Here is a 14217-nt window from a genome sequence, read left to right as displayed (position 1 = left end):
ATCGGAGCAGAGTGGCGCAGCGGCAGCGTGCTGGGCCCATAACCCAGAGGTCAATGGATCGAAACCATTCTCTGCTAGCAGTGTGATTAACTTTTTCACCGCACTTTCATTTGATGTCCACAATCAACGTTGCGAGGCTGCAAGACACTTCGCAAAGGGTGAAGTCATGGCAACTGGTAGTGTGGGTCCTTCCTGCAGTCCACTTGCAAAGTCAAGACAGTCGGATGTGAAGGCTCAGAAGAGAAAGCTGGCCAAGTGTGTGGTTTGACAGCTAGGGGGCAGTGTTGGCACTCAAGTTCGATTGCTCACAAGCTCAGTATCACTGTGTTTCTAACAGTTTTTGCCGGTATATTTGCAGTTACCTGACAACCACGAAAAGAGGAGGGCGGAAATGGACTTGTGGCACGATAATATGATGACAACTGGTAGTATGTGGACTGCCTGCATCAATTTACAAAGTAAAGATTACCTGATGGGAAGGCTACAAAGACAAAGGTGGAGGAGGGAGTCCTGGACAAAGCAGGTGGAGGGCTTCAACAAGACCATGCTGGCAAGCAGAGTGGTACAGCAGTAGTCACCCATAGCGCTGCAGTGATCAGATTGAAACTATTCTCTGCCCGTAGTCAGGTGAGCTTTTTCAAAGTGCTTGTTTGCGTAATTCTAAAAAGTGGTGTGAAAAGCAAAAGAAGTGATGTCCTTGCAAAGAGAAGAAATTTGTGTTAGCTTTGCAGGGCATTGTGAGGTTGAGAGTGAAACTGACTGGCAGAAAAGTTGATCAGGAGAACATGTGAAGCAAATATTAGCAGTATATTTGTAGGTGGGTGAGCAAATTGCTGTTGAGAATCAATGGAGGAAGGTTGGGTGAGATTTCTGGGAGGATGAAATGATGGCAGCGAGCCGTATGTGAATGGCTGCATCAATTTGAAAAGTTGCGATGATCTGAATGAACGAGAAAGGTGGCAATAGAGGGTGGTTTGCAAGCCAGACCCAGCGAAATAGTGCATTCTTACGTCTGAGCAGAGTGGCGCAGCGGAAGCTTGCTGGGCCCATAACCCAGAGGTCAATGGATCGAAACCATTCTCTGCTAGCATCAAGATCAATTTTTTCACAACTCATTCGATTTCTGTCCACAATCAAAGCAGCGAGGCTGAGAGGCATTGAGCAAAGGGTCAAGTGATGGCAACGAGTGGTGTGGGGAATTGCTGCAATCCATTTGCAAAGTGAAGATCGTCTTATGTGTGGAGCAGAGAAGGTTAAGGGGAGATTTGATCGAGGTGTTCAAAGTCATGCAGGGTTTTGTTAGAGTAAATAAGGAGAAACTGCTTCCAGTGGCAGAAGGGTCGATAACCAGAGGACACAGATTTCAGGGAATTGAGGCGACATGAGGTAAACAATTTTACGCAGCGAGTTGTTATGATCGGGAATGCACTGCCTGAAATGCTGGTGGAAGCAGATTCAAGAGTAACTTTCAAAAGGGAATTGGATAAATACTTGAAGTGGAAGAATTTGCAGGGCTATGGGGAAAGAGCAGGGGAATGACACTAATTGGATAGCTCTTTCAAAGAGCCGGTACGAAGGGCTGGATTGTGATTCGATGATTCCATGAAAGCTCTGAAAAGCAAGCTGGCAACAGAGGACGGTTTAAAAACCAGGCACACCGTGGAGTATAGTTTTGCCAGATCGGAGCAGAGTGGCGCAGCGGCAGCGTGCTGGGCCCATAACCCAGAGGTCAATGGATCGAAACCATTCTCTGCTAGCAGTGTGATTAACTTTTTCACCGCACTTTCATTTGATGTCCACAATCAACGTTGCGAGGCTGCAAGACACTTCGCAAAGGGTGAAGTCATGGCAACTGGTCGTGTGGGGACTTCCTGCAGTCCACTTGCAAAGTCAAGACAGTCGGATGTGAAGGCTCAGAAGAGAAAGCTGGCCAAGTGTGTGGTTTGACAGCTAGGGGGCAGTGTTGGCACTCAAGTTCGATTGCTCACAAGCTCAGTATCACTGTGTTTCTAACAGTTTTTGCCGGTATATTTGCAGTTACCTGACAACCACGAAAAGAGGAGGGCGGAAATGGACTTGTGGCACGATAATATGATGACAACTGGTAGTATGTGGACTGCCTGCATCAATTTACAAAGTAAAGATTACCTGATGGGAAGGCTACAAAGACAAAGGTGGAGGAGGGAGTCCTGGACAAAGCAGGTGGAGGGCTTCAACAAGACCATGCTGGCAAGCAGAGTGGTACAGCAGTAGTCACCCATAGCGCTGCAGTGATCAGATTGAAACTATTCTCTGCCCGTAGTCAGGTGAGCTTTTTCAAAGTGCTTGTTTGCGTAATTCTAAAAAGTGGTGTGAAAAGCAAAAGAAGTGATGTCCTTGCAAAGAGAAGAAATTTGTGTTAGCTTTGCAGGGCATTGTGAGGTTGAGAGTGAAACTGACTGGCAGAAAAGTTGATCAGGAGAACATGTGAAGCAAATATTAGCAGTATATTTGCAGGTGGGTGAGCAAATTGCTGTTGAGAATCAATGGAGGAAGGTTGGGTGAGATTTCTGGGAGGATGAAATGATGGCAGCTAGCCGTATGTGAATGGCTGCATCAATTTGCAAAGTTGCGATGATCTGAATGAACGAGAAAGGAGGCAATAGAGGGTGGTTTGCAAGCCAGACCCAGCGAAATAGTGCACTCTTATGTCTGAGCAGAGTGGCGCAGCGGAAGCGTGCTGGGCCCATAACCCAGAGGTCAATGGATCGAAACCATTCTCTGCTAGCATCAAGATCAACTTTTTCACAACTCATTCGATTTCTGTCCACAATCAAAGCAGCGAGGCTGAGAGGCATTGAGCAAAGGGTCAAGTGATGGCAACGAGTGGTGTGGGGAATTGCTGCAATCCATTTGCAAAGTGAAGATCGTCTTATGTGTGGAGCAGAGAAGGTTCAGGGGAGATTTGATCGAGGTGTTCAAAGTCATGCAGGGTTTTGTTAGAGTAAATAAGGAGAAACTGCTTCCAGTGGCAGAAGGGTCGATAACCAGAGGACACAGATTTCAGGGAATTGAGGCGACATGAGGTAAACAATTTTACGCAGCGAGTTGTTATGATCGGGAATGCACTGCCTGAAATGCTGGTGGAAGCAGATTCAAGAGTAACTTTCAAAAGGGAATTGGATAAATACTTGAAGTGGAAGAATTTGCAGGGCTATGGGGAAAGAGCAGGGGAGTGACACTAATTGGATAGCTCTTTCAAAGAGCCGGTACGAAGGGCTGGATTGTGATTCGATGATTCTGTGAAAGCTCTGAAAAGCAAGCTGGCAACAGAGGACGGTTTAAAAACCAGGCACACCGTGGAGTATAGTTTTGCCAGATCGGAGCAGAGTGGCGCAGCGGCAGCGTGCTGGGCCCATAACCCAGAGGTCAATGGATCGAAACCATTCTCTGCTAGCAGTGTGATTAACTTTTTCACCGCACTTTCATTTGATGTCCACAATCAACGTTGCGAGGCTGCAAGACACTTCGCAAAGGGTGAAGTCATGGCAACTGGTAGTGTGGGGACTTCCTGCAGTCCACTTGCAAAGTCAAGACAGTCGGATGTGAAGGCTCAGAAGAGAAAGCTGGCCAAGTGTGTGGTTTGACAGCTAGGGGGCAGTGTTGGCACTCAAGTTCGATTGCTCACAAGCTCAGTATCACTGTGTTTCTAACAGTTTTTGCCGGTATATTTGCAGTTACCTGACAACCACGAAAAGAGGAGGGCGGAAATGGACTTGTGGCACGATAATATGATGACAACTGGTAGTATGTGGACTGCCTGCATCAATTTACAAAGTAAAGATTACCTGATGGGAAGGCTACAAAGACAAAGGTGGAGGAGGGAGTCCTGGACAAAGCTGGTGGAGGGCTTCAACAAGACCATGCTGGCAAGCAGAGTGGTACAGCAGTAGTCACCCATAGCGCTGCAGTGATCAGATTGAAACTATTCTCTGCCCGTAGTCAGGTGAGCTTTTTCAAAGTGCTTGTTTGCGTAATTCTAAAAAGTGGTGTGAAAAGCAAAAGAAGTGATGTCCTTGCAAAGAGAAGAAATTTGTGTTAGCTTTGCAGGGCATTGTGAGGTTGAGAGTGAAACTGACTGGCAGAAAAGTTGATCAGGAGAACATGTGAAGCAAATATTAGCAGTATATTTGTAGGTGGGTGAGCAAATTGCTGTTGAGAATCAATGGAGGAAGGTTGGGTGAGATTTCTGGGAGGATGAAATGATGGCAGCGAGCCGTATGTGAATGGCTGCATCAATTTGCAAAGTTGCGATGATCTGAATGAACGAGAAAGGTGGCAATAGAGGGTGGTTTGCAAGCCAGACCCAGCGAAATAGTGCACTCTTATGTCTGAGCAGAGTGGCGCAGCGGAAGCGTGCTGGGCCCATAACCCAGAGGTCAATGGATCGAAACCATTCTCTGCTAGCATCAAGATCAACTTTTTCACAACTCATTCGATTTCTGTCCACAATCAAAGCAGCGAGGCTGAGAGGCATTGAGCAAAGGGTCAAGTGATGGCAACGAGTGGTGTGGGGAATTGCTGCAATCCATTTGCAAAGTGAAGATCGTCTTATGTGTGGAGCAGAGAAGGTTAAGGGGAGATTTGATCGAGGTGTTCAAAGTCATGCAGGGTTTTGTTAGAGTAAATAAGGAGAAACTGCTTCCAGTGGCAGAAGGGTCGATAACCAGAGGACACAGATTTCAGGGAATTGAGGCGACATGAGGTGAACAATTTTACGCAGCGAGTTGTTATGATCGGGAATGCACTGCCTGAAATGCTGGTGGAAGCAGATTCAAGAGTAACTTTCAAAAGGGAATTGGATAAATACTTGAAGTGGAAGAATTTGCAGGGCTATGGGGAAAGAGCAGGTGAGTGACACTAATTGGATAGCTCTTTCAAAGAGCCGGTACGAAGGGCTGGATTGTGATTCGATGATTCTATGAAAGCTCTGAAAAGCAAGCTGGCAACAGAGGACGGTTTAAAAACCAGGCACACCGTGGAGTATAGTTTTGCCAGATCGGAGCAGAGTGGCGCAGCGGCAGCGTGCTGGGCCCATAACCCAGAGGTCAATGGATCGAAACCATTCTCTGCTAGCAGTGTGATTAACTTTTTCACCGCACTTTCATTTGATGTCCACAATCAACGTTGCGAGGCTGCAAGACACTTCGCAAAGGGTGAAGTCATGGCAACTGGTCGTGTGGGGACTTCCTGCAGTCCACTTGCAAAGTCAAGACAGTCGGATGTGAAGGCTCAGAAGAGAAAGCTGGCCAAGTGTGTGGTTTGACAGCTAGGGGGCAGTGTTGGCACTCAAGTTCGATTGCTCACAAGCTCAGTATCACTGTGTTTCTAACAGTTTTTGCCGGTATATTTGCAGTTACCTGACAACCACGAAAAGAGGAGGGTGGAAATGGACTTGTGGCACGATAATATGATGACAACTGGTAGTATGTGGACTGCCTGCATCAATTTACAAAGTAAAGATTACCTGATGGGAAGGCTACAAAGACAAAGGTGGAGGAGGGAGTCCTGGACAAAGCAGGTGGAGGGCTTCAACAAGACCATGCTGGCAAGCAGAGTGGTACAGCAGTAGTCACCCATAGCGCTGCAGTGATCAGATTGAAACTATTCTCTGCCCGTAGTCAGGTGAGCTTTTTCAAAGTGCTTGTTTGCGTAATTCTAAAAAGTGGTGTGAAAAGCAAAAGAAGTGATGTCCTTGCAAAGAGAAGAAATTTGTGTTAGCTTTGCAGGGCATTGTGAGGTTGAGAGTGAAACTGACTGGCAGAAAAGTTGATCAGGAGAACATGTGAAGCAAATATTAGCAGTATATTTGTAGGTGGGTGAGTAAATTGCTGTTGAGAATCAATGGAGGAAGGTTGGGTGAGATTTCTGGGAGGATGAAATGATGGCAGCTAGCCGTATGTGAATGGCTGCATCAATTTGCAAAGTTGCGATGATCTGAATGAACGAGAAAGGTGGCAATAGAGGGTGGTTTGCAAGCCAGACCCAGCGAAATAGTGCACTCTTATGTCTGAGCAGAGTGGCGCAGCGGAAGCGTGCTGGGCCCATAACCCAGAGGTCAATGGATCGAAACCATTCTCTGCTAGCATCAAGATCAACTTTTTCACAACTCATTCGATTTCTGTCCACAATCAAAGCAGCGAGGCTGAGAGGCATTGAGCAAAGGGTCAAGTGATGGCAACGAGTGGTGTGGGGAATTGCTGCAATCCATTTGCAAAGTGAAGATCGTCTTATGTGTGGAGCAGAGAAGGTTAAGGGGAGATTTGATCGAGGTGTTCAAAGTCATGCAGGGTTTTGTTAGAGTAAATAAGGAGAAACTGCTTCCAGTGGCAGAAGGGTCGATAACCAGAGGACACAGATTTCAGGGAATTGAGGCGACATGAGGTGAACAATTTTACGCAGCGAGTTGTTATGATCGGGAATGCACTGCCTGAAATGCTGGTGGAAGCAGATTCAAGAGTAACTTTCAAAAGGGAATTGGATAAATACTTGAAGTGGAAGAATTTGCAGGGCTATGGGGAAAGAGCAGGGGAGTGACACTAATTGGATAGCTCTTTCAAAGAGCCGGTACGAAGGGCTGGATTGTGATTCGATGATTCTGTGAAAGCTCTGAAAAGCAAGCTGGCAACAGAGGACGGTTTAAAAACCAGGCACACCGTGGAGTATAGTTTTGCCAGATCGGAGCAGAGTGGCGCAGCGGCAGCATGCTGGGCCCATAACCCAGAGGTCAATGGATCGAAACCATTCTCTGCTAGCAGTGTGATTAACTTTTTCACCGCACTTTCATTTGATGTCCACAATCAACGTTGCGAGGCTGCAAGACACTTCGCAAAGGGTGAAGTCATGGCAACTGGTCGTGTGGGGACTTCCTGCAGTCCACTTGCAAAGTCAAGACAGTCGGATGTGAAGGCTCAGAAGAGAAAGCTGGCCAAGTGTGTGGTTTGACAGCTAGGGGGCAGTGTTGGCACTCAAGTTCGATTGCTCACAAGCTCAGTATCACTGTGTTTCTAACAGTTTTTGCCGGTATATTTGCAGTTACCTGACAACCACGAAAAGAGGAGGGCGGAAATGGACTTGTGGCACGATAATATGATGACAACTGGTAGTATGTGGACTGCCTGCATCAATTTACAAAGTAAAGATTACCTGATGGGAAGGCTACAAAGACAAAGGTGGAGGAGGGAGTCCTGGACAAAGCAGGTGGAGGGCTTCAACAAGACCATGCTGGCAAGCAGAGTGGTACAGCAGTAGTCACCCATAGCGCTGCAGTGATCAGATTGAAACTATTCTCTGCCCGTAGTCAGGTGAGCTTTTTCAAAGTGCTTGTTTGCGTAATTCTAAAAAGTGGTGTGAAAAGCAAAAGAAGTGATGTCCTTGCAAAGAGAAGAAATTTGTGTTAGCTTTGCAGGGCATTGTGAGGTTGAGAGTGAAACTGACTGGCAGAAAAGTTGATCAGGAGAACATGTGAAGCAAATATTAGCAGTATATTTGTAGGTGGGTGAGCAAATTGCTGTTGAGAATCAATGGAGGAAGGTTGGGTGAGATTTCTGGGAGGATGAAATGATGGCAGCGAGCCGTATGTGAATGGCTGCATCAATTTGCAAAGTTGCGATGATCTGAATGAACGAGAAAGGTGGCAATAGAGGGTGGTTTGCAAGCCAGACCCAGCGAAATAGTGCACTCTTATGTCTGAGCAGAGTGGCGCAGCGGAAGCGTGCTGGGCCCATAACCCAGAGGTCAATGGATCGAAACCATTCTCTGCTAGCATCAAGATCAATTTTTTCACAACTCATTCGATTTCTGTCCACAATCAAAGCAGCGAGGCTGAGAGGCATTGAGCAAAGGGTCAAGTGATGGCAACGAGTGGTGTGGGGAATTGCTGCAATCCATTTGCAAAGTGAAGATCGTCTTATGTGTGGAGCAGAGAAGGTTAAGGGGAGATTTGATCGAGGTGTTCAAAGTCATGCAGGGTTTTGTTAGAGTAAATAAGGAGAAACTGCTTCCAGTGGCAGAAGGGTCGATAACCAGAGGACACAGATTTCAGGGAATTGAGGCGACATGAGGTAAACAATTTTACGCAGCGAGTTGTTATGATCGGGAATGCACTGCCTGAAATGCTGGTGGAAGCAGATTCAAGAGTAACTTTCAAAAGGGAATTGGATAAATACTTGAAGTGGAAGAATTTGCAGGGCTATGGGGAAAGAGCAGGGGAGTGACACTAATTGGATAGCTCTTTCAAAGAGCCGGTACGAAGGGCTGGATTGTGATTCGATGATTCTATGAAAGCTCTGAAAAGCAAGCTGGCAACAGAGGACGGTTTAAAAACCAGGCACACCGTGGAGTATAGTTTTGCCAGATCGGAGCAGAGTGGCGCAGCGGCAGCATGCTGGGCCCATAACCCAGAGGTCAATGGATCGAAACCATTCTCTGCTAGCAGTGTGATTAACTTTTTCACCGCACTTTCATTTGATGTCCACAATCAACGTTGCGAGGCTGCAAGACACTTCGCAAAGGGTGAAGTCATGGCAACTGGTCGTGTGGGGACTTCCTGCAGTCCACTTGCAAAGTCAAGACAGTCGGATGTGAAGGCTCAGAAGAGAAAGCTGGCCAAGTGTGTGGTTTGACAGCTAGGGGGCAGTGTTGGCACTCAAGTTCGATTGCTCACAAGCTCAGTATCACTGTGTTTCTAACAGTTTTTGCCGGTATATTTGCAGTTACCTGACAACCACGAAAAGAGGAGGGCGGAAATGGACTTGTGGCACGATAATATGATGACAACTGGTAGTATGTGGACTGCCTGCATCAATTTACAAAGTAAAGATTACCTGATGGGAAGGCTACAAAGACAAAGGTGGAGGAGGGAGTCCTGGACAAAGCAGGTGGAGGGCTTCAACAAGACCATGCTGGCAAGCAGAGTGGTACAGCAGTAGTCACCCATAGCGCTGCAGTGATCAGATTGAAACTATTCTCTGCCCGTAGTCAGGTGAGCTTTTTCAAAGTGCTTGTTTGCGTAATTCTAAAAAGTGGTGTGAAAAGCAAAAGAAGTGATGTCCTTGCAAAGAGAAGAAATTTGTGTTAGCTTTGCAGGGCATTGTGAGGTTGAGAGTGAAACTGACTGGCAGAAAAGTTGATCAGGAGAACATGTGAAGCAAATATTAGCAGTATATTTGTAGGTGGGTGAGCAAATTGCTGTTGAGAATCAATGGAGGAAGGTTGGGTGAGATTTCTGGGAGGATGAAATGATGGCAGCGAGCCGTATGTGAATGGCTGCATCAATTTGCAAAGTTGCGATGATCTGAATGAACGAGAAAGGTGGCAATAGAGGGTGGTTTGCAAGCCAGACCCAGCGAAATAGTGCACTCTTATGTCTGAGCAGAGTGGCGCAGCGGAAGCGTGCTGGGCCCATAACCCAGAGGTCAATGGATCGAAACCATTCTCTGCTAGCATCAAGATCAATTTTTTCACAACTCATTCGATTTCTGTCCACAATCAAAGCAGCGAGGCTGAGAGGCATTGAGCAAAGGGTCAAGTGATGGCAACGAGTGGTGTGGGGAATTGCTGCAATCCATTTGCAAAGTGAAGATCGTCTTATGTGTGGAGCAGAGAAGGTTAAGGGGAGATTTGATCGAGGTGTTCAAAGTCATGCAGGGTTTTGTTAGAGTAAATAAGGAGAAACTGCTTCCAGTGGCAGAAGGGTCGATAACCAGAGGACACAGATTTCAGGGAATTGAGGCGACATGAGGTAAACAATTTTACGCAGCGAGTTGTTATGATCGGGAATGCACTGCCTGAAATGCTGGTGGAAGCAGATTCAAGAGTAACTTTCAAAAGGGAATTGGATAAATACTTGAAGTGGAAGAATTTGCAGGGCTATGGGGAAAGAGCAGGGGAGTGACACTAATTGGATAGCTCTTTCAAAGAGCCGGTACGAAGGGCTGGATTGTGATTCGATGATTCTATGAAAGCTCTGAAAAGCAAGCTGGCAACAGAGGACGGTTTAAAAACCAGGCACACCGTGGAGTATAATTTTGCCAGATCGGAGCAGAGTGGCGCAGCGGCAGCGTGCTGGGCCCATAACCCAGAGGTCAATGGATCGAAACCATTCTCTGCTAGCAGTGTGATTAACTTTTTCACCGCACTTTCATTTGATGTCCACAATCAACGTTGCGAGGCTGCAAGACACTTCGCAAAGGGTGAAGTCATGGCAACTGGTCGTGTGGGGACTTCCTGCAGTCCACTTGCAAAGTCAAGACAGTCGGATGTGAAGGCTCAGAAGAGAAAGCTGGCCAAGTGTGTGGTTTGACAGCTAGGGGGCAGTGTTGGCACTCAAGTTCGATTGCTCACAAGCTCAGTATCACTGTGTTTCTAACAGTTTTTGCCGGTATATTTGCAGTTACCTGACAACCACGAAAAGAGGAGGGTGGAAATGGACTTGTGGCACGATAATATGATGACAACTGGTAGTATGTGGACTGCCTGCATCAATTTACAAAGTAAAGATTACCTGATGGGAAGGCTACAAAGACAAAGGTGGAGGAGGGAGTCCTGGACAAAGCAGGTGGAGGGCTTCAACAAGACCATGCTGGCAAGCAGAGTGGTACAGCAGTAGTCACCCATAGCGCTGCAGTGATCAGATTGAAACTATTCTCTGCCCGTAGTCAGGTGAGCTTTTTCAAAGTGCTTGTTTGCGTAATTCTAAAAAGTGGTGTGAAAAGCAAAAGAAGTGATGTCCTTGCAAAGAGAAGAAATTTGTGTTAGCTTTGCAGGGCATTGTGAGGTTGAGAGTGAAACTGACTGGCAGAAAAGTTGATCAGGAGAACATGTGAAGCAAATATTAGCAGTATATTTGTAGGTGGGTGAGCAAATTGCTGTTGAGAATCAATGGAGGAAGGTTGGGTGAGATTTCTGGGAGGATGAAATGATGGCAGCGAGCCGTATGTGAATGGCTGCATCAATTTGCAAAGTTGCGATGATCTGAATGAACGAGAAAGGTGGCAATAGAGGGTGGTTTGCAAGCCAGACCCAGCGAAATAGTGCACTCTTATGTCTGAGCAGAGTGGCGCAGCGGAAGCGTGCTGGGCCCATAACCCAGAGGTCAATGGATCGAAACCATTCTCTGCTAGCATCAAGATCAACTTTTTCACAACTCATTCGATTTCTGTCCACAATCAAAGCAGCGAGGCTGAGAGGCATTGAGCAAAGGGTCAAGTGATGGCAACGAGTGGTGTGGGGAATTGCTGCAATCCATTTGCAAAGTGAAGATCGTCTTATGTGTGGAGCAGAGAAGGTTAAGGGGAGATTTGATCGAGGTGTTCAAAGTCATGCAGGGTTTTGTTAGAGTAAATAAGGAGAAACTGCTTCCAGTGGCAGAAGGGTCGATAACCAGAGGACACAGATTTCAGGGAATTGAGGCGACATGAGGTAAACAATTTTACGCAGCGAGTTGTTATGATCGGGAATGCACTGCCTGAAATGCTGGTGGAAGCAGATTCAAGAGTAACTTTCAAAAGGGAATTGGATAAATACTTGAAGTGGAAGAATTTGCAGGGCTATGGGGAAAGAGCAGGGGAGTGACACTAATTGGATAGCTCTTTCAAAGAGCCGGTACGAAGGGCTGGATTGTGATTCGATGATTCTATGAAAGCTCTGAAAAGCAAGCTGGCAACAGAGGACGGTTTAAAAACCAGGCACACCGTGGAGTATAGTTTTGCCAGATCGGAGCAGAGTGGCGCAGCGGCAGCGTGCTGGGCCCATAACCCAGAGGTCAATGGATCGAAACCATTCTCTGCTAGCAGTGTGATTAACTTTTTCACCGCACTTTCATTTGATGTCCACAATCAACGTTGCGAGGCTGCAAGACACTTCGCAAAGGGTGAAGTCATGGCAACTGGTCGTGTGGGGACTTCCTGCAGTCCACTTGCAAAGTCAAGACAGTCGGATGTGAAGGCTCAGAAGAGAAAGCTGGCCAAGTGTGTGGTTTGACAGCTAGGGGGCAGTGTTGGCACTCAAGTTCGATTGCTCACAAGCTCAGTATCACTGTGTTTCTAACAGTTTTTGCCGGTATATTTGCAGTTACCTGACAACCACGAAAAGAGGAGGGCGGAAATGGACTTGTGGCACGATAATATGATGACAACTGGTAGTATGTGGACTGCCTGCATCAATTTACAAAGTAAAGATTACCTGATGGGAAGGCTACAAAGACAAAGGTGGAGGACGGAGTCCTGGACAAAGCAGGTGGAGGGCTTCAACAAGACCATGCTGGCAAGCAGAGTGGTACAGCAGTAGTCACCCATAGCGCTGCAGTGATCAAATTGAAACTATTCTCTGCCCGTAGTCAGGTGAGCTTTTTCAAAGTGCTTGTTTGCGTAATTCTAAAAAGTGGTGTGAAAAGCAAAAGAAGTGATGTCCTTGCAAAGAGAAGAAATTTGTGTTAGCTTTGCAGGGCATTGTGAGGTTGAGAGTGAAACTGACTGGCAGAAAAGTTGATCAGGAGAACATGTGAAGCAAATATTAGCAGTATATTTGTAGGTGGGTGAGCAAATTGCTGTTGAGAATCAATGGAGGAAGGTTGGGTGAGATTTCTGGGAGGATGAAATGATGGCAGCTAGCCGTATGTGAATGGCTGCATCAATTTGCAAAGTTGCGATGATCTGAATGAACGAGAAAGGTGGCAATAGAGGGTGGTTTGCAAGCCAGACCCAGCGAAATAGTGCACTCTTATGTCTGAGCAGAGTGGCGCAGCGGAAGCTTGCTGGACCCAGAGGTCAATGGATCGAAACCATTCTCTGCTAGCATCAAGATCAATTTTTTCACAACTCATTCGATTTCTGTCCACAATCAAAGCAGCGAGGCTGAGAGGCATTGAGCAAAGGGTCAAGTGATGGCAACGAGTGGTGTGGGGAATTGCTGCAATCCATTTGCAAAGTGAAGATCGTCTTATGTGTGGAGCAGAGAAGGTTAAGGGGAGATTTGATTGAGGTGTTCAAAGTCATGCAGGGTTTTGTTAGAGTAAATAAGGAGAAACTGCTTCCAGTGGCAGAAGGGTCGATAACCAGAGGACACAGATTTCAGGGAATTGAGGCGACATGAGGTAAACAATTTTACGCAGCGAGTTGTTATGATCGGGAATGCACTGCCTGAAATGCTGGTGGAAGCAGATTCAAGAGTAACTTTCAAAAGGGAATTGGATAAATACTTGAAGTGGAAGAATTTGCAGGGCTATGGGGAAAGAGCAGGGGAGTGACACTAATTGGATAGCTCTTTCAAAGAGCCGGTACGAAGGGCTGGATTGTGATTCGATGATTCTATGAAAGCTCTGAAAAGCAAGCTGGCAACAGAGGACGGTTTAAAAACCAGGCACACCGTGGAGTATAGTTTTGCCAGATCGGAGCAGAGTGGCGCAGCGGCAGCGTGCTGGGCCCATAACCCAGAGGTCAATGGATCGAAACCATTCTCTGCTAGCAGTGTGATTAACTTTTTCACCGCACTTTCATTTGATGTCCACAATCAACGTTGCGAGGCTGCAAGACACTTCGCAAAGGGTGAAGTCATGGCAACTGGTCGTGTGGGGACTTCCTGCAGTCCACTTGCAAAGTCAAGACAGTCGGATGTGAAGGCTCAGAAGAGAAAGCTGGCCAAGTGTGTGGTTTGACAGCTAGGGGGCAGTGTTGGCACTCAAGTTTGATTGCTCACAAGCTCAGTATCACTGTGTTTCTAACAGTTTTTGCCGGTATATTTGCAGTTACCTGACAACCACGAAAAGAGGAGGGCGGAAATGGACTTGTGGCACGATAATATGATGACAACTGGTAGTATGTGGACTGCCTGCATCAATTTACAAAGTAAAGATTACCTGATGGGAAGGCTACAAAGACAAAGGTGGAGGAGGGAGTCCTGGACAAAGCAGGTGGAGGGCTTCAACAAGACCATGCTGGCAAGCAGAGTGGTACAGCAGTAGTCACCCATAGCGCTGCAGTGATCAGATTGAAACTATTCTCTGCCCGTAGTCAGGTGAGCTTTTTCAAAGTGCTTGTTTGCGTAATTCTAAAAAGTGGTGTGAAAAGCAAAAGAAGTGATGTCCTTGCAAAGAGAAGAAATTTGTGTTAGCTTTGCAGGGCATTGTGAGGTTGAGAGTGAAACTGACTGGCAGAAAAGTTGATCAGGAGAACATGTGAA

General features: G+C 46.7%; 13 non-coding genes across 13 annotated transcripts; all 13 read left to right on the top strand.

Annotated features, from left to right (window-relative positions):
• The first annotated feature begins 5 nt into the window (after window positions 1–5).
• On the top strand, window positions 6–77 carry trnam-cau (transfer RNA methionine (anticodon CAU)). The gene has a single exon. It is a non-coding gene; the product is annotated as a tRNA-Met (tRNA).
• Window positions 78–1684: 1607 nt separating this feature from the next.
• On the top strand, window positions 1685–1756 carry trnam-cau (transfer RNA methionine (anticodon CAU)). The gene has a single exon. It is a non-coding gene; the product is annotated as a tRNA-Met (tRNA).
• A 938-nt stretch (window positions 1757–2694) lies between these two features.
• On the top strand, window positions 2695–2766 carry trnam-cau (transfer RNA methionine (anticodon CAU)). Its single transcript has one exon. It is a non-coding gene; the product is annotated as a tRNA-Met (tRNA).
• A 597-nt stretch (window positions 2767–3363) lies between these two features.
• trnam-cau (transfer RNA methionine (anticodon CAU)) lies at window positions 3364–3435 on the top strand. The gene has a single exon. It is a non-coding gene; the product is annotated as a tRNA-Met (tRNA).
• A 938-nt stretch (window positions 3436–4373) lies between these two features.
• Window positions 4374–4445, top strand: trnam-cau (transfer RNA methionine (anticodon CAU)). Its single transcript has one exon. It is a non-coding gene; the product is annotated as a tRNA-Met (tRNA).
• Window positions 4446–5042: 597 nt separating this feature from the next.
• On the top strand, window positions 5043–5114 carry trnam-cau (transfer RNA methionine (anticodon CAU)). The gene has a single exon. It is a non-coding gene; the product is annotated as a tRNA-Met (tRNA).
• Window positions 5115–6052: 938 nt separating this feature from the next.
• Window positions 6053–6124, top strand: trnam-cau (transfer RNA methionine (anticodon CAU)). Its single transcript has one exon. It is a non-coding gene; the product is annotated as a tRNA-Met (tRNA).
• Window positions 6125–7731: 1607 nt separating this feature from the next.
• On the top strand, window positions 7732–7803 carry trnam-cau (transfer RNA methionine (anticodon CAU)). The gene has a single exon. It is a non-coding gene; the product is annotated as a tRNA-Met (tRNA).
• A 1607-nt stretch (window positions 7804–9410) lies between these two features.
• Window positions 9411–9482, top strand: trnam-cau (transfer RNA methionine (anticodon CAU)). The gene has a single exon. It is a non-coding gene; the product is annotated as a tRNA-Met (tRNA).
• Window positions 9483–10079: 597 nt separating this feature from the next.
• On the top strand, window positions 10080–10151 carry trnam-cau (transfer RNA methionine (anticodon CAU)). The gene has a single exon. It is a non-coding gene; the product is annotated as a tRNA-Met (tRNA).
• A 938-nt stretch (window positions 10152–11089) lies between these two features.
• Window positions 11090–11161, top strand: trnam-cau (transfer RNA methionine (anticodon CAU)). Its single transcript has one exon. It is a non-coding gene; the product is annotated as a tRNA-Met (tRNA).
• A 597-nt stretch (window positions 11162–11758) lies between these two features.
• On the top strand, window positions 11759–11830 carry trnam-cau (transfer RNA methionine (anticodon CAU)). Its single transcript has one exon. It is a non-coding gene; the product is annotated as a tRNA-Met (tRNA).
• Window positions 11831–13430: 1600 nt separating this feature from the next.
• trnam-cau (transfer RNA methionine (anticodon CAU)) lies at window positions 13431–13502 on the top strand. Its single transcript has one exon. It is a non-coding gene; the product is annotated as a tRNA-Met (tRNA).
• The last annotated feature ends 715 nt before the right edge of the window (window positions 13503–14217 follow it).

Source organism: Heptranchias perlo, chromosome 2 (genome assembly GCF_035084215.1).
Source record: "Heptranchias perlo isolate sHepPer1 chromosome 2, sHepPer1.hap1, whole genome shotgun sequence".
In the NCBI taxonomy this organism is placed as follows: domain Eukaryota; kingdom Metazoa; phylum Chordata; class Chondrichthyes; order Hexanchiformes; family Hexanchidae; genus Heptranchias; species Heptranchias perlo.
The sequence above is the reverse complement of the archived record's forward strand: the minus strand, read 5'-3'. Positions and strand labels throughout refer to the sequence as shown.